The following is a 13,207-nucleotide window of genomic DNA, read 5'->3' as shown; positions in this document are numbered from 1 at the left end:
GTACTAACCAGGCCCGACCCTGCTTAGCTTCCGAGATCAGACGAGATCGGGCGTACCCAGGCTGGTATGGCCGTAAGCGAGAAACAATCTCTTGCTACAACATATATAGTCAAAGTGAGTGTGATAAACAGACATTGCATTTTCACCAATTAGATAAGCAGCTTGAACTTTGTGTCACTGAAAAAGTAGAAGAAATTACAAACACTGTTCCCATCACTTTTTAGCACAGGTAGTTGGATAAAATACAAACTTTATTTCCTTTCATCATTTGAACAGGGCAAAGGAGCACAAAGCACACACAAGCTGCATTCAGCAACAATATTCTTGTTTGTCTTATAAATACAAGGCAGATGCTAATTGAAAACACAAGGAAATTTGATCCTATTAAAAAGGCAGGAAGCTGCATTTAGTCAATTCATCATTAAATGCTTACTACAAGGCAGTGTTGCTGATGAAATAGTGCAGGGGCACACCCTCGTGGACAAAATGCTTACAGCACCTGGTATTCCCAGGCTGTCTCCCATCCAAGCACTAACCAGGCCCGACCCTGCTTAGCTTCCGAGATCAGACGAGATCGGGCGTACCCAGGCTGGTATGGCCGTAAGCGAGAAACAATCTCTTGCTTCAACATATATAGTCAAAGTGAGTCTGATAAAACAGACATTTGGTCAATTCATCATTAAATGCTTAATACAAGGCAGTGTTGCTGATGAAATAGTGCAAGAGCACACCCTCGTGGACAAAATGCTTACAGCACCTGGTATTCCCAGGCGGTCTCCCATCCAAGTACTAACCAGGACCGACCCTGCTTAGCTTCCGAGATCAGACGAGATCGGGCGTACCCAGGCTGGTATGGCCGTAAGCGAGAAACAATCTCTTGCTACAACATATATAGTCAAAGTGAGTCTGATAAAACAGACATTTAGTCAATTCATCATTAAATGCTTAATACAAGGCAGTGTTGCTGATGAAATAGTGCAAGAGCACACCCTCGTGGACAAAATGCTTACAGCACCTGGTATTCCCAGGCGGTCTCCCATCCAAGTACTAACCAGGCCCGACCCTGCTTAGCTTCCGAGATCAGACGAGATCGGGCGTACCCAGGCTGGTATGGCCGTAAGCGAGAAACAATCTCTTGCTACAACATATATAGTCAAAGTGAATCTGATAAAACAGACATTTAGTCAATTCATCATTAAATGCTTAATACAAGGCAGTGTTGCTGATGAAATAGTGCAAGAGCACACCCTCGTGGACAAAATGCTTACAGCACCTGGTATTCCCAGGCGGTCTCCCATCCAAGTACTAACCAGGCCCGACCCTGCTTAGCTTCCGAGATCAGACGAGATCGGGCGTACTCAGGCTGGTATGGCCGTAAGCGAGAAACAATCTCTTGCTACAACATATATAGTCAAAGTGAGTCTGATAAAACAGAAATTTAGTCAATTCATCATTAAATGCTTAATACAAGGCAGTGTTGCTGATGAAATAGTGCAAGAGCACACCCTCGTGGACAAAATGCTTACAGCACCTGGTATTCCCAGGCGGTCTCCCATCCAAGTACTAACCAGGCCCGACCCTGCTTAGCTTCCGAGATCAGACGAGATCGGGCGTACCCAGGCTGGTATGGCCGTAAGCGAGAAACAATCTCTTGCTACAACATATATAGTCAAAGTGAGTGTGATAAACAGACATTGCATTTTCACCAATTAGATAAGCAGCTTGAACTTTGTGTCACTGAAAAAGTAGAAGAAATTACAAACACTGTTCCCATCACTTTTTAGCACAGGTAGTTGGATAAAATACAAACTTTATTTCCTTTCATCATTTGAACAGGGCAAAGGAGCACAAAGCACACACAAGCTGCATTCAGCAACAATATTCTTGTTTGTCTTATAAATACAAGGCAGATGCTAATTGAAAACACAAGGAAATTTGATCCTATTAAAAAGGCAGGAAGCTGCATTTAGTCAATTCATCATTAAATGCTTACTACAAGGCAGTGTTGCTGATGAAATAGTGCAAGAGCACACCCTCGTGGACAAAATGCTTACAGCACCTGGTATTCCCAGGCGGTCTCCCATCCAAGTACTAACCAGGCCCGACCCTGCTTAGCTTCCGAGATCAGACGAGATCGGGCGTACCCAGGCTGGTATGGCCGTAAGCGAGAAACAATCTCTTGCTACAACATATATAGTCAAAGTGAGTCTGATAAAACAGACATTTGGTCAATTCATCATTAAATGCTTAATACAAGGCAGTGTTGCTGATGAAATAGTGCAAGAGCACACCCTCGTGGACAAAATGCTTACAGCATCTGGTATTCCCAGGCGGTCTCCCATCCAAGTACTAACCAGGCCCGACCCTGCTTAGCTTCCGAGATCAGACGAGATCGGGCGTACCCAGGCTGGTATGGCCGTAAGCGAGAAACAATCTCTTGCTACAACATATATAGTCAAAGTGAGTCTGATAAAACAGACATTTAGTCAATTCATCATTAAATGCTTAATACAAGGCAGTGTTGCTGATGAAATAGTGCAAGAGCACACCCTCGTGGACAAAATGCTTACAGCACCTGGTATTCCCAGGCGGTCTCCCATCCAAGTACTAACCAGGCCCGACCCTGCTTAGCTTCCGAGATCAGACGAGATCGGGCGTACCCAGGCTGGTATGGCCGTAAGCGAGAAACAATCTCTTGCTACAACATATATAGTCAAAGTGAATCTGATAAAACAGACATTTGGTCAATTCATCATTAAATGCTTAATACAAGGCAGTGTTGCTGATGAAATAGTGCAAGAGCACACCCTCGTGGACAAAATGCTTACAGCACCTGGTATTCCCAGGCGGTCTCCCATCCAAGTACTAACCAGGCCCGACCCTGCTTAGCTTCCGAGATCAGACGAGATCGGGCGTACCCAGGCTGGTATGGCCGTAAGCGAGAAACAATCTCTTGCTACAACATATATAGTCAAAGTGAGTGTGATAAACAGACATTGCATTTTCACCAATTAGATAAGCAGCTTGAACTTTGTGTCACTGAAAAAGTAGAAGAAATTACAAACACTGTTCCCATCACTTTTTAGCACAGGTAGTTGGATAAAATACAAACTTTATTTCCTTTCATCATTTGAACAGGGCAAAGGAGCACAAAGCACACACAAGCTGCATTCAGCAACAATATTCTTGTTTGTCTTATAAATACAAGGCAGATGCTAATTGAAAACACAAGGAAATTTGATCCTATTAAAAAGGCAGGAAGCTGCATTTAGTCAATTCATCATTAAATGCTTACTACAAGGCAGTGTTGCTGATGAAATAGTGCAGGGGCACACCCTCGTGGACAAAATGCTTACAGCACCTGGTATTCCCAGGCTGTCTCCCATCCAAGTACTAACCAGGCCCGACCCTGCTTAGCTTCCGAGATCAGACGAGATCGGGCGTACCCAGGCTGGTATGGCCGTAAGCGAGAAACAATCTCTTGCTACAACATATATAGTCAAAGTGAGTCTGATAAAACAGACATTTGGTCAATTCATCATTAAATGCTTAATACAAGGCAGTGTTGCTGATGAAATAGTGCAAGAGCACACCCTCGTGGACAAAATGCTTACAGCACCTGGTATTCCCAGGCGGTCTCCCATCCAAGTACTAACCAGGACCGACCCTGCTTAGCTTCCGAGATCAGACGAGATCGGGCGTACCCAGGCTGGTATGGCCGTAAGCGAGAAACAATCTCTTGCTACAACATATATAGTCAAAGTGAGTCTGATAAAACAGAAATTTAGTCAATTCATCATTAAATGCTTAATACAAGGCAGTGTTGCTGATGAAATAGTGCAAGAGCACACCCTCGTGGACAAAATGCTTACAGCACCTGGTATTCCCAGGCGGTCTCCCATCCAAGTACTAACCAGGCCCGACCCTGCTTAGCTTCCGAGATCAGACGAGATCGGGCGTACCCAGGCTGGTATGGCCGTAAGCGAGAAACAATCTCTTGCTACAACATATATAGTCAAAGTGAGTGTGATAAACAGACATTGCATTTTCACCAATTAGATAAGCAGCTTGAACTTTGTGTCACTGAAAAAGTAGAAGAAATTATAAACACAGTTCCCATCACTTTTTCGCACAGGTAGTTGGATAAAATACAAACTTTATTTCCTTTCATCATTTGAACAGGGCAAAGGAGCACAAAGCACACACAAGCTGCATTCAGCAACAATATTCTTGTTTGTCTTATAAATACAAGGCAGATGCTAATTGAAAACACAAGGAAATTTGATCCTATTAAAAAGGCAGGAAGCTGCATTTAGTCAATTCATCATTAAATGCTTACTACAAGGCAGTGTTGCTGATGAAATAGTGCAGGGGCACACCCTCGTGGACAAAATGCTTACAGCACCTGGTATTCCCAGGCGGTCTCCCATCCAAGTACTAACCAGGCCCGACCCTACTTCGCTTCCGAAATCAGACGAGATCGGGCGTACCCAGGCTGGTATGGCCGTATGGGAGAAACAATCTCTTGCTACAACATATATAGTCAAAGTGAGTGTGATAAACAGACATTGCATTTTCACCAATTAGATAAGCAGCTTGAACTTTGTGTCACTGAAAAAGTAGAAGAAATTACAAACACTGTTCCCATCACTTTTTAGCACAGGTAGTTGGATAAAATACAAACTTTATTTCCTTTCATCATTTGAACAGGGCAAAGGAGCACAAAGCACACACAAGCTGCATTCAGCAACAATATTCTTGTTTGTCTTATAAATACAAGGCAGATGCTAATTGAAAACACAAGGAAATTTGATCCTATTAAAAAGGCAGGAAGCTGCATTTAGTCAATTCATCATTAAATGCTTACTACAAGGCAGTGTTGCTGATGAAATAGTGCAGGGGCACACCCTCGTGGACAAAATGCTTACAGCACCTGGTATTCCCAGGCGGTCTCCCATCCAAGTACTAACCAGGCCCGACCCTGCTTAGCTTCCGAGATCAGACGAGATCGGGCGTACCCAGGCTGGTATGGCCGTAAGCGAGAAACAATCTCTTGCTACAACATATATAGTCAAAGTGAGTCTGATAAAACAGAAATTTAGTCAATTCATCATTAAATGCTTAATACAAGGCAGTGTTGCTGATGAAATAGTGCAAGAGCACACCCTCGTGGACAAAATGCTTACAGCACCTGGTATTCCCAGGCGGTCTCCCATCCAAGTACTAACCAGGCCCGACCCTGCTTAGCTTCCGAGATCAGACGAGATCGGGCGTACCCAGGCTGGTATGGCCGTAAGCGAGAAACAATCTCTTGCTACAACATATATAGTCAAAGTGAGTGTGATAAACAGACATTGCATTTTCACCAATTAGATAAGCAGCTTGAACTTTGTGTCACTGAAAAAGTAGAAGAAATTACAAACACTGTTCCCATCACTTTTTAGCACAGGTAGTTGGATAAAATACAAACTTTATTTCCTTTCATCATTTGAACAGGGCAAAGGAGCACAAAGCACACACAAGCTGCATTCAGCAACAATATTCTTGTTTGTCTTATAAATACAAGGCAGATGCTAATTGAAAACACAAGGAAATTTGATCCTATTAAAAAGGCAGGAAGCTGCATTTAGTCAATTCATCATTAAATGCTTACTACAAGGCAGTGTTGCTGATGAAATAGTGCAGGGGCACACCCTCGTGGACAAAATGCTTACAGCACCTGGTATTCCCAGGCTGTCTCCCATCCAAGCACTAACCAGGCCCGACCCTGCTTAGCTTCCGAGATCAGACGAGATCGGGCGTACCCAGGCTGGTATGGCCGTAAGCGAGAAACAATCTCTTGCTACAACATATATAGTCAAAGTGAGTCTGATAAAACAGACATTTGGTCAATTCATCATTAAATGCTTAATACAAGGCAGTGTTGCTGATGAAATAGTGCAAGAGCACACCCTCGTGGACAAAATGCTTACAGCACCTGGTATTCCCAGGCGGTCTCCCATCCAAGTACTAACCAGGCCCGACCCTGCTTAGCTTCCGAGATCAGACGAGATCGGGCGTACCCAGGCTGGTATGGCCGTAAGCGAGAAACAATCTCTTGCTACAACATATATAGTCAAAGTGAGTCTGATAAAACAGACATTTAGTCAATTCATCATTAAATGCTTAATACAAGGCAGTGTTGCTGATGAAATAGTGCAAGAGCACACCCTCGTGGACAAAATTCTTACAGCACCTGGTATTCCCAGGCGGTCTCCCATCCAAGTACTAACCAGGCCCGACCCTGCTTAGCTTCCGAGATCAGACGAGATCGGGCGTACCCAGGCTGGTATGGCCGTAAGCGAGAAACAATATCTTGCTACAACATATATAGTCAAAGTGAGTCTGATAAAACAGAAATTTAGTCAATTCATCATTAAATGCTTAATACAAGGCAGTGTTGCTGATGAAATAGTGCAAGAGCACACCCTCGTGGACAAAATGCTTACAGCACCTGGTATTCCCAGGCGGTCTCCCATCCAAGTACTAACCAGGCCCGACCCTGCTTAGCTTCCGAGATCAGGCGTACCCAGGCTGGTATGGCCGTAAGCGAGAAACAATCTCTTGCTACAACATATATAGTCAAAGTGAGTGTGATAAACAGACATTGCATTTTCACCAATTAGATAAGCAGCTTGAACTTTGTGTCACTGAAAAAGTAGAAGAAATTACAAACACTGTTCCCATCACTTTTTAGCACAGGTAGTTGGATAAAATACAAACTTTATTTCCTTTCATCATTTGAACAGGGCAAAGGAGCACAAAGCACACACAAGCTGCATTCAGCAACAATATTCTTGTTTGTCTTATAAATACAAGGCAGATGCTAATTGAAAACACAAGGAAATTTGATCCTATTAAAAAGGCAGGAAGCTGCATTTAGTCAATTCATCATTAAATGCTTACTACAAGGCAGTGTTGCTGATGAAATAGTGCAGGGGCACACCCTCGTGGACAAAATGCTTACAGCACCTGGTATTCCCAGGCGGTCTCCCATCCAAGTACTAACCAGGCCCGACCCTGCTTAGCTTCCGAGATCAGACGAGATCGGGCGTACCCAGGCTGGTATGGCCGTAAGCGAGAAACAATCTCTTGCTACAACATATATAGTCAAAGTGAGTGTGATAAACAGACATTGCATTTTCACCAATTAGATAAGCAGCTTGAACTTTGTGTCACTGAAAAAGTAGAAGAAATTACAAACACTGTTCCCATCACTTTTTAGCACAGGTAGTTGGATAAAATACAAACTTTATTTCCTTTCATCATTTGAACAGGGCAAAGGAGCACAAAGCACACACAAGCTGCATTCAGCAACAATATTCTTGTTTGTCTTATAAATACAAGGCAGATGCTAATTGAAAACACAAGGAAATTTGATCCTATTAAAAAGGCAGGAAGCTGCATTTAGTCAATTCATCATTAAATGCTTACTACAAGGCAGTGTTGCTGATGAAATAGTGCAGGGGCACACCCTCGTGGACAAAATGCTTACAGCACCTGGTATTCCCAGGCTGTCTCCCATCCAAGCACTAACCAGGCCCGACCCTGCTTAGCTTCCGAGATCAGACGAGATCGGGCGTACCCAGGCTGGTATGGCCGTAAGCGAGAAACAATCTCTTGCTACAACATATATAGTCAAAGTGAGTCTGATAAAACAGACATTTGGTCAATTCATCATTAAATGCTTAATACAAGGCAGTGTTGCTGATGAAATAGTGCAAGAGCACACCCTCGTGGACAAAATGCTTACAGCACCTGGTATTCCCAGGCGGTCTCCCATCCAAGTACTAACCAGGCCCGACCCTGCTTAGCTTCCGAGATCAGACGAGATCGGGCGTACCCAGGCTGGTATGGCCGTAAGCGAGAAACAATCTCTTGCTACAACATATATAGTCAAAGTGAGTCTGATAAAACAGACATTTAGTCAATTCATCATTAAATGCTTAATACAAGGCAGTGTTGCTGATGAAATAGTGCAAGAGCACACCCTCGTGGACAAAATTCTTACAGCACCTGGTATTCCCAGGCGGTCTCCCATCCAAGTACTAACCAGGCCCGACCCTGCTTAGCTTCCGAGATCAGACGAGATCGGGCGTACCCAGGCTGGTATGGCCGTAAGCGAGAAACAATATCTTGCTACAACATATATAGTCAAAGTGAGTCTGATAAAACAGAAATTTAGTCAATTCATCATTAAATGCTTAATACAAGGCAGTGTTGCTGATGAAATAGTGCAAGAGCACACCCTCGTGGACAAAATGCTTACAGCACCTGGTATTCCCAGGCGGTCTCCCATCCAAGTACTAACCAGGCCCGACCCTGCTTAGCTTCCGAGATCAGGCGTACCCAGGCTGGTATGGCCGTAAGCGAGAAACAATCTCTTGCTACAACATATATAGTCAAAGTGAGTGTGATAAACAGACATTGCATTTTCACCAATTAGATAAGCAGCTTGAACTTTGTGTCACTGAAAAAGTAGAAGAAATTACAAACACTGTTCCCATCACTTTTTAGCACAGGTAGTTGGATAAAATACAAACTTTATTTCCTTTCATCATTTGAACAGGGCAAAGGAGCACAAAGCACACACAAGCTGCATTCAGCAACAATATTCTTGTTTGTCTTATAAATACAAGGCAGATGCTAATTGAAAACACAAGGAAATTTGATCCTATTAAAAAGGCAGGAAGCTGCATTTAGTCAATTCATCATTAAATGCTTACTACAAGGCAGTGTTGCTGATGAAATAGTGCAGGGGCACACCCTCGTGGACAAAATGCTTACAGCACCTGGTATTCCCAGGCTGTCTCCCATCCAAGTACTAACCAGGCCCGACCCTGCTTAGCTTCCGAGATCAGACGAGATCGGGCGTACCCAGGCTGGTATGGCCGTAAGCGAGAAACAATCTCTTGCTACAACATATATAGTCAAAGTGAGTCTGATAAAACAGACATTTAGTCAATTCATCATTAAATGCTTAATACAAGGCAGTGTTGCTGATGAAATAGTGCAAGAGCACACCCTCGTGGACAAAATGCTTACAGCACATGGTATTCCCAGGCGGTCTCCCATCCAAGTACTAACCAGGCCCGACCCTGCTTAGCTTCCGAGATCAGACGAGATCGGGCGTACCCAGGCTGGTATGGCCGTAAGCGAGAAACAATATCTTGCTACAACATATATAGTCAAAGTGAGTCTGATAAAACAGAAATTTAGTCAATTCATCATTAAATGCTTAATACAAGGCAGTGTTGCTGATGAAATAGTGCAAGAGCACACCCTCGTGGACAAAATGCTTACAGCACCTGGTATTCCCAGGCGGTCTCCCATCCAAGTACTAACCAGGCCCGACCCTGCTTAGCTTCCGAGATCAGGCGTACCCAGGCTGGTATGGCCGTAAGCGAGAAACAATCTCTTGCTACAACATATATAGTCAAAGTGAGTGTGATAAACAGACATTGCATTTTCACCAATTAGATAAGCAGCTTGAACTTTGTGTCACTGAAAAAGTAGAAGAAATTACAAACACTGTTCCCATCACTTTTTAGCACAGGTAGTTGGATAAAATACAAACTTTATTTCCTTTCATCATTTGAACAGGGCAAAGGAGCACAAAGCACACACAAGCTGCATTCAGCAACAATATTCTTGTTTGTCTTATAAATACAAGGCAGATGCTAATTGAAAACACAAGGAAATTTGATCCTATTAAAAAGGCAGGAAGCTGCATTTAGTCAATTCATCATTAAATGCTTACTACAAGGCAGTGTTGCTGATGAAATAGTGCAGGGGCACACCCTCGTGGACAAAATGCTTACAGCACCTGGTATTCCCAGGCTGTCTCCCATCCAAGTACTAACCAGGCCCGACCCTGCTTAGCTTCCGAGATCAGACGAGATCGGGCGTACCCAGGCTGGTATGGCCGTAAGCGAGAAACAATCTCTTGCTACAACATATATAGTCAAAGTGAGTCTGATAAAACAGACATTTAGTCAATTCATCATTAAATGCTTAATACAAGGCAGTGTTGCTGATGAAATAGTGCAAGAGCACACCCTCGTGGACAAAATGCTTACAGCACATGGTATTCCCAGGCGGTCTCCCATCCAAGTACTAACCAGGCCCGACCCTGCTTAGCTTCCGAGATCAGACGAGATCGGGCGTACCCAGGCTGGTATGGCCGTAAGCGAGAAACAATCTCTTGCTACAACATATATAGTCAAAGTGAGTCTGAAAAAACAGACATTTAGTCAATTCATCATTAAATGCTTAATACAAGGCAGTGTTGCTGATGAAATAGTGCAAGAGCACACCCTCGTGGACAAAATGCTTACAGCACCTGGTATTCCCAGGCGGTCTCCCATCCAAGTACTAACCAGGCCCGACCCTGCTTAGCTTCCGAGATCAGACGAGATCGGGCGTACTCAGGCTGGTATGGCCGTAAGCGAGAAACAATCTCTTGCTACAACATATATAGTCAAAGTGAGTGTGATAAACAGACATTGCATTTTCACCAATTAGATAAGCAGCTTGAACTTTGTGTCACTGAAAAAGTAGAAGAAATTACAAACACTGTTCCCATCACTTTTTAGCACAGGTAGTTGGATAAAATACAAACTTTATTTCCTTTCATCATTTGAACAGGGAAAAGGAGCACAAAGCACACACAAGCTGCATTCAGCAACAATATTCTTGTTTGTCTTATAAATACAAGGCAGATGCTAATTGAAAACACAAGGAAATTTGATCCTATTAAAAAGGCAGGAAGCTGCATTTAGTCAATTCATCATTAAATGCTTACTACAAGGCAGTGTTGCTGATGAAATAGTGCAGGGGCACACCCTCGTGGACAAAATGCTTACAGCACCTGGTATTCCCAGGCTGTCTCCCATCCAAGTACTAACCAGGCCCGACCCTGCTTAGCTTCCGAGATCAGACGAGATCGGGCGTACCCAGGCTGGTATGGCCGTAAGCGAGAAAAAATCTCTTGCTACAACATATATAGTCAAAGTGAGTGTGATAAACAGACATTGCATTTTCACCAATTAGATAAGCAGCTTGAACTTTGTGTCACTGAAAAAGTAGAAGAAATTACAAACACTGTTCCCATCACTTTTTAGCACAGGTAGTTGGATAAAATACAAACTTTATTTCCTTTCATCATTTGAACAGGGCAAAGGAGCACAAAGCACACACAAGCTGCATTCAGCAACAATATTCTTGTTTGTCTTATAAATACAAGGCAGATGCTAATTGAAAACACAAGGAAATTTGATCCTATTAAAAAGGCAGGAAGCTGCATTTAGTCAATTCATCATTAAATGCTTACTACAAGGCAGTGTTGCTGATGAAATAGTGCAGGGGCACACCCTCGTGGACAAAATGCTTACAGCACCTGGTATTCCCAGGCTGTCTCCCATCCAAGTACTAACCAGGCCCGACCCTGCTTAGCTTCCGAGATCAGACGAGATCGGGCGTACCCAGGCTGGTATGGCCGTAAGCGAGAAAAAATCTCTTGCTACAACATATATAGTCAAAGTGAGTGTGATAAACAGACATTGCATTTTCACCAATTAGATAAGCAGCTTGAACTTTGTGTCACTGAAAAAGTAGAAGAAATTACAAACACTGTTCCCATCACTTTTTAGCACAGGTAGTTGGATAAAATACAAACTTTATTTCCTTTCATCATTTGAACAGGGCAAAGGAGCACAAAGCACACACAAGCTGCATTCAGCAACAATATTCTTGTTTGTCTTATAAATACAAGGCAGATGCTAATTGAAAACACAAGGAAATTTGATCCTATTAAAAAGGCAGGAAGCTGCATTTAGTCAATTCATCATTAAATGCTTACTACAAGGCAGTGTTGCTGATGAAATAGTGCAGGGGCACACCCTCGTGGACAAAATGCTTACAGCACCTGGTATTCCCAGGCGGTCTCCCATCCAAGTACTAACCAGGCCCGACCCTGCTTAGCTTCCGAGATCAGACGAGATCGGGCGTACCCAGGCTGGTATGGCCGTAAGCGAGAAACAATCTCTTGCTACAACATATATAGTCAAAGTGAATCTGATAAAACAGACATTTAGTCAATTCATCATTAAATGCTTAATACAAGGCAGTGTTGCTGATGAAATAGTGCAAGAGCACACCCTCGTGGACAAGATGCTTACAGCACCTGGTATTCCCAGGCGGTCTCCCATCCAAGTACTAACCAGGCCCGACCCTGCTTAGCTTCCGAGATCAGACGAGATCGGGCGTACTCAGGCTGGTATGGCCGTAAGCGAGAAACAATCTCTTGCTACAACATATATAGTCAAAGTGAGTGTGATAAACAGACATTGCATTTTCACCAATTAGATAAGCAGCTTGAACTTTGTGTCACTGAAAAAGTAGAAGAAATTACAAACACTGTTCCCATCACTTTTTAGCACAGGTAGTTGGATAAAATACAAACTTTATTTCCTTTCATCATTTGAACAGGGCAAAGGAGCACAAAGCACACACAAGCTGCATTCAGCAACAATATTCTTGTTTGTCTTATAAATACAAGGCAGATGCTAATTGAAAACACAAGGAAATTTGATCCTATTAAAAAGGCAGGAAGCTGCATTTAGTCAATTCATCATTAAATGCTTACTACAAGGCAGTGTTGCTGATGAAATAGTGCAGGGGCACACCCTCGTGGACAAAATGCTTACAGCACCTGGTATTCCCAGGCTGTCTCCCATCCAAGTACTAACCAGGCCCGACCCTGCTTAGCTTCCGAGATCAGACGAGATCGGGCGTACCCAGGCTGGTATGGCCGTAAGCGAGAAACAATCTCTTGCTACAACATATATAGTCAAAGTGAGTCTGATAAAACAGACATTTGGTCAATTCATCATTAAATGCTTAATACAAGGCAGTGTTGCTGATGAAATAGTGCAAGAGCACACCCTCGTGGACAAAATGCTTACAGCACCTGGTATTCCCAGGCGGTCTCCCATCCAAGTACTAACCAGGCCCGACCCTGCTTAGCTTCCGAGATCAGACGAGATCAGGCGTACCCAGGCTGGTATGGCCGTAAGCGAGAAACAATCTCTTGCTACAACATATATAGTCAAAGTGAGTCTGATAAAACAGAAATTTAGTCAATTCATCATTAAATGCTTAATACAAG

At 43.3% G+C, this 13,207-nt stretch overlaps 33 non-coding genes and 4 pseudogenes across 33 annotated transcripts in view; all 37 read right to left on the bottom strand.

Annotated features, from left to right (window-relative positions):
* Positions 1-78, bottom strand: part of LOC145853767 (5S ribosomal RNA) — a 119-nt gene extending 41 nt beyond the window's left edge. Inside the window, exon 1 of the ribosomal RNA XR_014374652.1 lies at positions 1-78. This exon is cut by the window's left edge and continues 41 nt beyond it. This is a non-coding gene — a ribosomal RNA (5S ribosomal RNA).
* Positions 79-487: 409 nt separating this feature from the next.
* LOC145852247 (5S ribosomal RNA) lies at positions 488-606 on the bottom strand. Its single transcript, XR_014374101.1, has one exon. It is a non-coding gene; the product is annotated as a 5S ribosomal RNA (ribosomal RNA).
* Positions 607-745: 139 nt separating this feature from the next.
* On the bottom strand, positions 746-864 carry LOC145884837 (5S ribosomal RNA). Its single transcript, XR_014396417.1, has one exon. It is a non-coding gene; the product is annotated as a 5S ribosomal RNA (ribosomal RNA).
* A 139-nt stretch (positions 865-1,003) lies between these two features.
* LOC145853766 (5S ribosomal RNA) lies at positions 1,004-1,122 on the bottom strand. Its single transcript, XR_014374651.1, has one exon. It is a non-coding gene; the product is annotated as a 5S ribosomal RNA (ribosomal RNA).
* A 139-nt stretch (positions 1,123-1,261) lies between these two features.
* On the bottom strand, positions 1,262-1,380 carry LOC145883203 (5S ribosomal RNA). The gene has a single exon (XR_014394776.1). It is a non-coding gene; the product is annotated as a 5S ribosomal RNA (ribosomal RNA).
* Positions 1,381-1,519: 139 nt separating this feature from the next.
* Positions 1,520-1,638, bottom strand: LOC145853765 (5S ribosomal RNA). Its single transcript, XR_014374650.1, has one exon. It is a non-coding gene; the product is annotated as a 5S ribosomal RNA (ribosomal RNA).
* Positions 1,639-2,047: 409 nt separating this feature from the next.
* LOC145853764 (5S ribosomal RNA) lies at positions 2,048-2,166 on the bottom strand. The gene has a single exon (XR_014374649.1). It is a non-coding gene; the product is annotated as a 5S ribosomal RNA (ribosomal RNA).
* A 139-nt stretch (positions 2,167-2,305) lies between these two features.
* LOC145885805 (5S ribosomal RNA) lies at positions 2,306-2,424 on the bottom strand. The gene has a single exon (XR_014397389.1). It is a non-coding gene; the product is annotated as a 5S ribosomal RNA (ribosomal RNA).
* A 139-nt stretch (positions 2,425-2,563) lies between these two features.
* LOC145853763 (5S ribosomal RNA) lies at positions 2,564-2,682 on the bottom strand. Its single transcript, XR_014374648.1, has one exon. It is a non-coding gene; the product is annotated as a 5S ribosomal RNA (ribosomal RNA).
* A 139-nt stretch (positions 2,683-2,821) lies between these two features.
* On the bottom strand, positions 2,822-2,940 carry LOC145853762 (5S ribosomal RNA). Its single transcript, XR_014374647.1, has one exon. It is a non-coding gene; the product is annotated as a 5S ribosomal RNA (ribosomal RNA).
* Positions 2,941-3,349: 409 nt separating this feature from the next.
* LOC145887238 (5S ribosomal RNA) lies at positions 3,350-3,468 on the bottom strand. The gene has a single exon (XR_014398827.1). It is a non-coding gene; the product is annotated as a 5S ribosomal RNA (ribosomal RNA).
* Positions 3,469-3,607: 139 nt separating this feature from the next.
* LOC145884836 (5S ribosomal RNA) lies at positions 3,608-3,726 on the bottom strand. Its single transcript, XR_014396416.1, has one exon. It is a non-coding gene; the product is annotated as a 5S ribosomal RNA (ribosomal RNA).
* Positions 3,727-3,865: 139 nt separating this feature from the next.
* Positions 3,866-3,984, bottom strand: LOC145853761 (5S ribosomal RNA). The gene has a single exon (XR_014374646.1). It is a non-coding gene; the product is annotated as a 5S ribosomal RNA (ribosomal RNA).
* Positions 3,985-4,393: 409 nt separating this feature from the next.
* LOC145853052 (uncharacterized) lies at positions 4,394-4,512 on the bottom strand (annotated as a pseudogene).
* A 409-nt stretch (positions 4,513-4,921) lies between these two features.
* Positions 4,922-5,040, bottom strand: LOC145853760 (5S ribosomal RNA). The gene has a single exon (XR_014374645.1). It is a non-coding gene; the product is annotated as a 5S ribosomal RNA (ribosomal RNA).
* Positions 5,041-5,179: 139 nt separating this feature from the next.
* LOC145853759 (5S ribosomal RNA) lies at positions 5,180-5,298 on the bottom strand. Its single transcript, XR_014374644.1, has one exon. It is a non-coding gene; the product is annotated as a 5S ribosomal RNA (ribosomal RNA).
* A 409-nt stretch (positions 5,299-5,707) lies between these two features.
* On the bottom strand, positions 5,708-5,826 carry LOC145852246 (5S ribosomal RNA). Its single transcript, XR_014374100.1, has one exon. It is a non-coding gene; the product is annotated as a 5S ribosomal RNA (ribosomal RNA).
* A 139-nt stretch (positions 5,827-5,965) lies between these two features.
* LOC145853757 (5S ribosomal RNA) lies at positions 5,966-6,084 on the bottom strand. The gene has a single exon (XR_014374642.1). It is a non-coding gene; the product is annotated as a 5S ribosomal RNA (ribosomal RNA).
* A 139-nt stretch (positions 6,085-6,223) lies between these two features.
* LOC145884575 (5S ribosomal RNA) lies at positions 6,224-6,342 on the bottom strand. The gene has a single exon (XR_014396153.1). It is a non-coding gene; the product is annotated as a 5S ribosomal RNA (ribosomal RNA).
* A 139-nt stretch (positions 6,343-6,481) lies between these two features.
* Positions 6,482-6,590, bottom strand: LOC145853264 (uncharacterized; annotated as a pseudogene).
* A 409-nt stretch (positions 6,591-6,999) lies between these two features.
* Positions 7,000-7,118, bottom strand: LOC145853756 (5S ribosomal RNA). Its single transcript, XR_014374641.1, has one exon. It is a non-coding gene; the product is annotated as a 5S ribosomal RNA (ribosomal RNA).
* A 409-nt stretch (positions 7,119-7,527) lies between these two features.
* On the bottom strand, positions 7,528-7,646 carry LOC145852245 (5S ribosomal RNA). Its single transcript, XR_014374099.1, has one exon. It is a non-coding gene; the product is annotated as a 5S ribosomal RNA (ribosomal RNA).
* Positions 7,647-7,785: 139 nt separating this feature from the next.
* Positions 7,786-7,904, bottom strand: LOC145853755 (5S ribosomal RNA). Its single transcript, XR_014374640.1, has one exon. It is a non-coding gene; the product is annotated as a 5S ribosomal RNA (ribosomal RNA).
* A 139-nt stretch (positions 7,905-8,043) lies between these two features.
* On the bottom strand, positions 8,044-8,162 carry LOC145884574 (5S ribosomal RNA). The gene has a single exon (XR_014396152.1). It is a non-coding gene; the product is annotated as a 5S ribosomal RNA (ribosomal RNA).
* A 139-nt stretch (positions 8,163-8,301) lies between these two features.
* LOC145853263 (uncharacterized) lies at positions 8,302-8,410 on the bottom strand (annotated as a pseudogene).
* Positions 8,411-8,819: 409 nt separating this feature from the next.
* LOC145887237 (5S ribosomal RNA) lies at positions 8,820-8,938 on the bottom strand. Its single transcript, XR_014398826.1, has one exon. It is a non-coding gene; the product is annotated as a 5S ribosomal RNA (ribosomal RNA).
* A 139-nt stretch (positions 8,939-9,077) lies between these two features.
* Positions 9,078-9,196, bottom strand: LOC145885708 (5S ribosomal RNA). Its single transcript, XR_014397291.1, has one exon. It is a non-coding gene; the product is annotated as a 5S ribosomal RNA (ribosomal RNA).
* Positions 9,197-9,335: 139 nt separating this feature from the next.
* Positions 9,336-9,444, bottom strand: LOC145853262 (uncharacterized; annotated as a pseudogene).
* A 409-nt stretch (positions 9,445-9,853) lies between these two features.
* Positions 9,854-9,972, bottom strand: LOC145887235 (5S ribosomal RNA). The gene has a single exon (XR_014398824.1). It is a non-coding gene; the product is annotated as a 5S ribosomal RNA (ribosomal RNA).
* A 139-nt stretch (positions 9,973-10,111) lies between these two features.
* Positions 10,112-10,230, bottom strand: LOC145885707 (5S ribosomal RNA). The gene has a single exon (XR_014397290.1). It is a non-coding gene; the product is annotated as a 5S ribosomal RNA (ribosomal RNA).
* A 139-nt stretch (positions 10,231-10,369) lies between these two features.
* LOC145883192 (5S ribosomal RNA) lies at positions 10,370-10,488 on the bottom strand. The gene has a single exon (XR_014394765.1). It is a non-coding gene; the product is annotated as a 5S ribosomal RNA (ribosomal RNA).
* Positions 10,489-10,897: 409 nt separating this feature from the next.
* Positions 10,898-11,016, bottom strand: LOC145887234 (5S ribosomal RNA). The gene has a single exon (XR_014398823.1). It is a non-coding gene; the product is annotated as a 5S ribosomal RNA (ribosomal RNA).
* A 409-nt stretch (positions 11,017-11,425) lies between these two features.
* LOC145887233 (5S ribosomal RNA) lies at positions 11,426-11,544 on the bottom strand. The gene has a single exon (XR_014398822.1). It is a non-coding gene; the product is annotated as a 5S ribosomal RNA (ribosomal RNA).
* Positions 11,545-11,953: 409 nt separating this feature from the next.
* On the bottom strand, positions 11,954-12,072 carry LOC145853754 (5S ribosomal RNA). Its single transcript, XR_014374639.1, has one exon. It is a non-coding gene; the product is annotated as a 5S ribosomal RNA (ribosomal RNA).
* A 139-nt stretch (positions 12,073-12,211) lies between these two features.
* Positions 12,212-12,330, bottom strand: LOC145883182 (5S ribosomal RNA). Its single transcript, XR_014394755.1, has one exon. It is a non-coding gene; the product is annotated as a 5S ribosomal RNA (ribosomal RNA).
* A 409-nt stretch (positions 12,331-12,739) lies between these two features.
* On the bottom strand, positions 12,740-12,858 carry LOC145887232 (5S ribosomal RNA). The gene has a single exon (XR_014398821.1). It is a non-coding gene; the product is annotated as a 5S ribosomal RNA (ribosomal RNA).
* A 139-nt stretch (positions 12,859-12,997) lies between these two features.
* LOC145882850 (5S ribosomal RNA) lies at positions 12,998-13,116 on the bottom strand. The gene has a single exon (XR_014394420.1). It is a non-coding gene; the product is annotated as a 5S ribosomal RNA (ribosomal RNA).
* Between the last annotated feature and the right edge of the window lie 91 nt (positions 13,117-13,207).

This window comes from Salmo salar, chromosome 08, assembly GCF_965601325.2.
Source record: "Salmo salar chromosome 08, fSalSal1, whole genome shotgun sequence".
Lineage (NCBI taxonomy): Eukaryota > Metazoa > Chordata > Actinopteri > Salmoniformes > Salmonidae > Salmo > Salmo salar.
The sequence above is the reverse complement of the archived record's forward strand: the minus strand, read 5'-3'. Positions and strand labels throughout refer to the sequence as shown.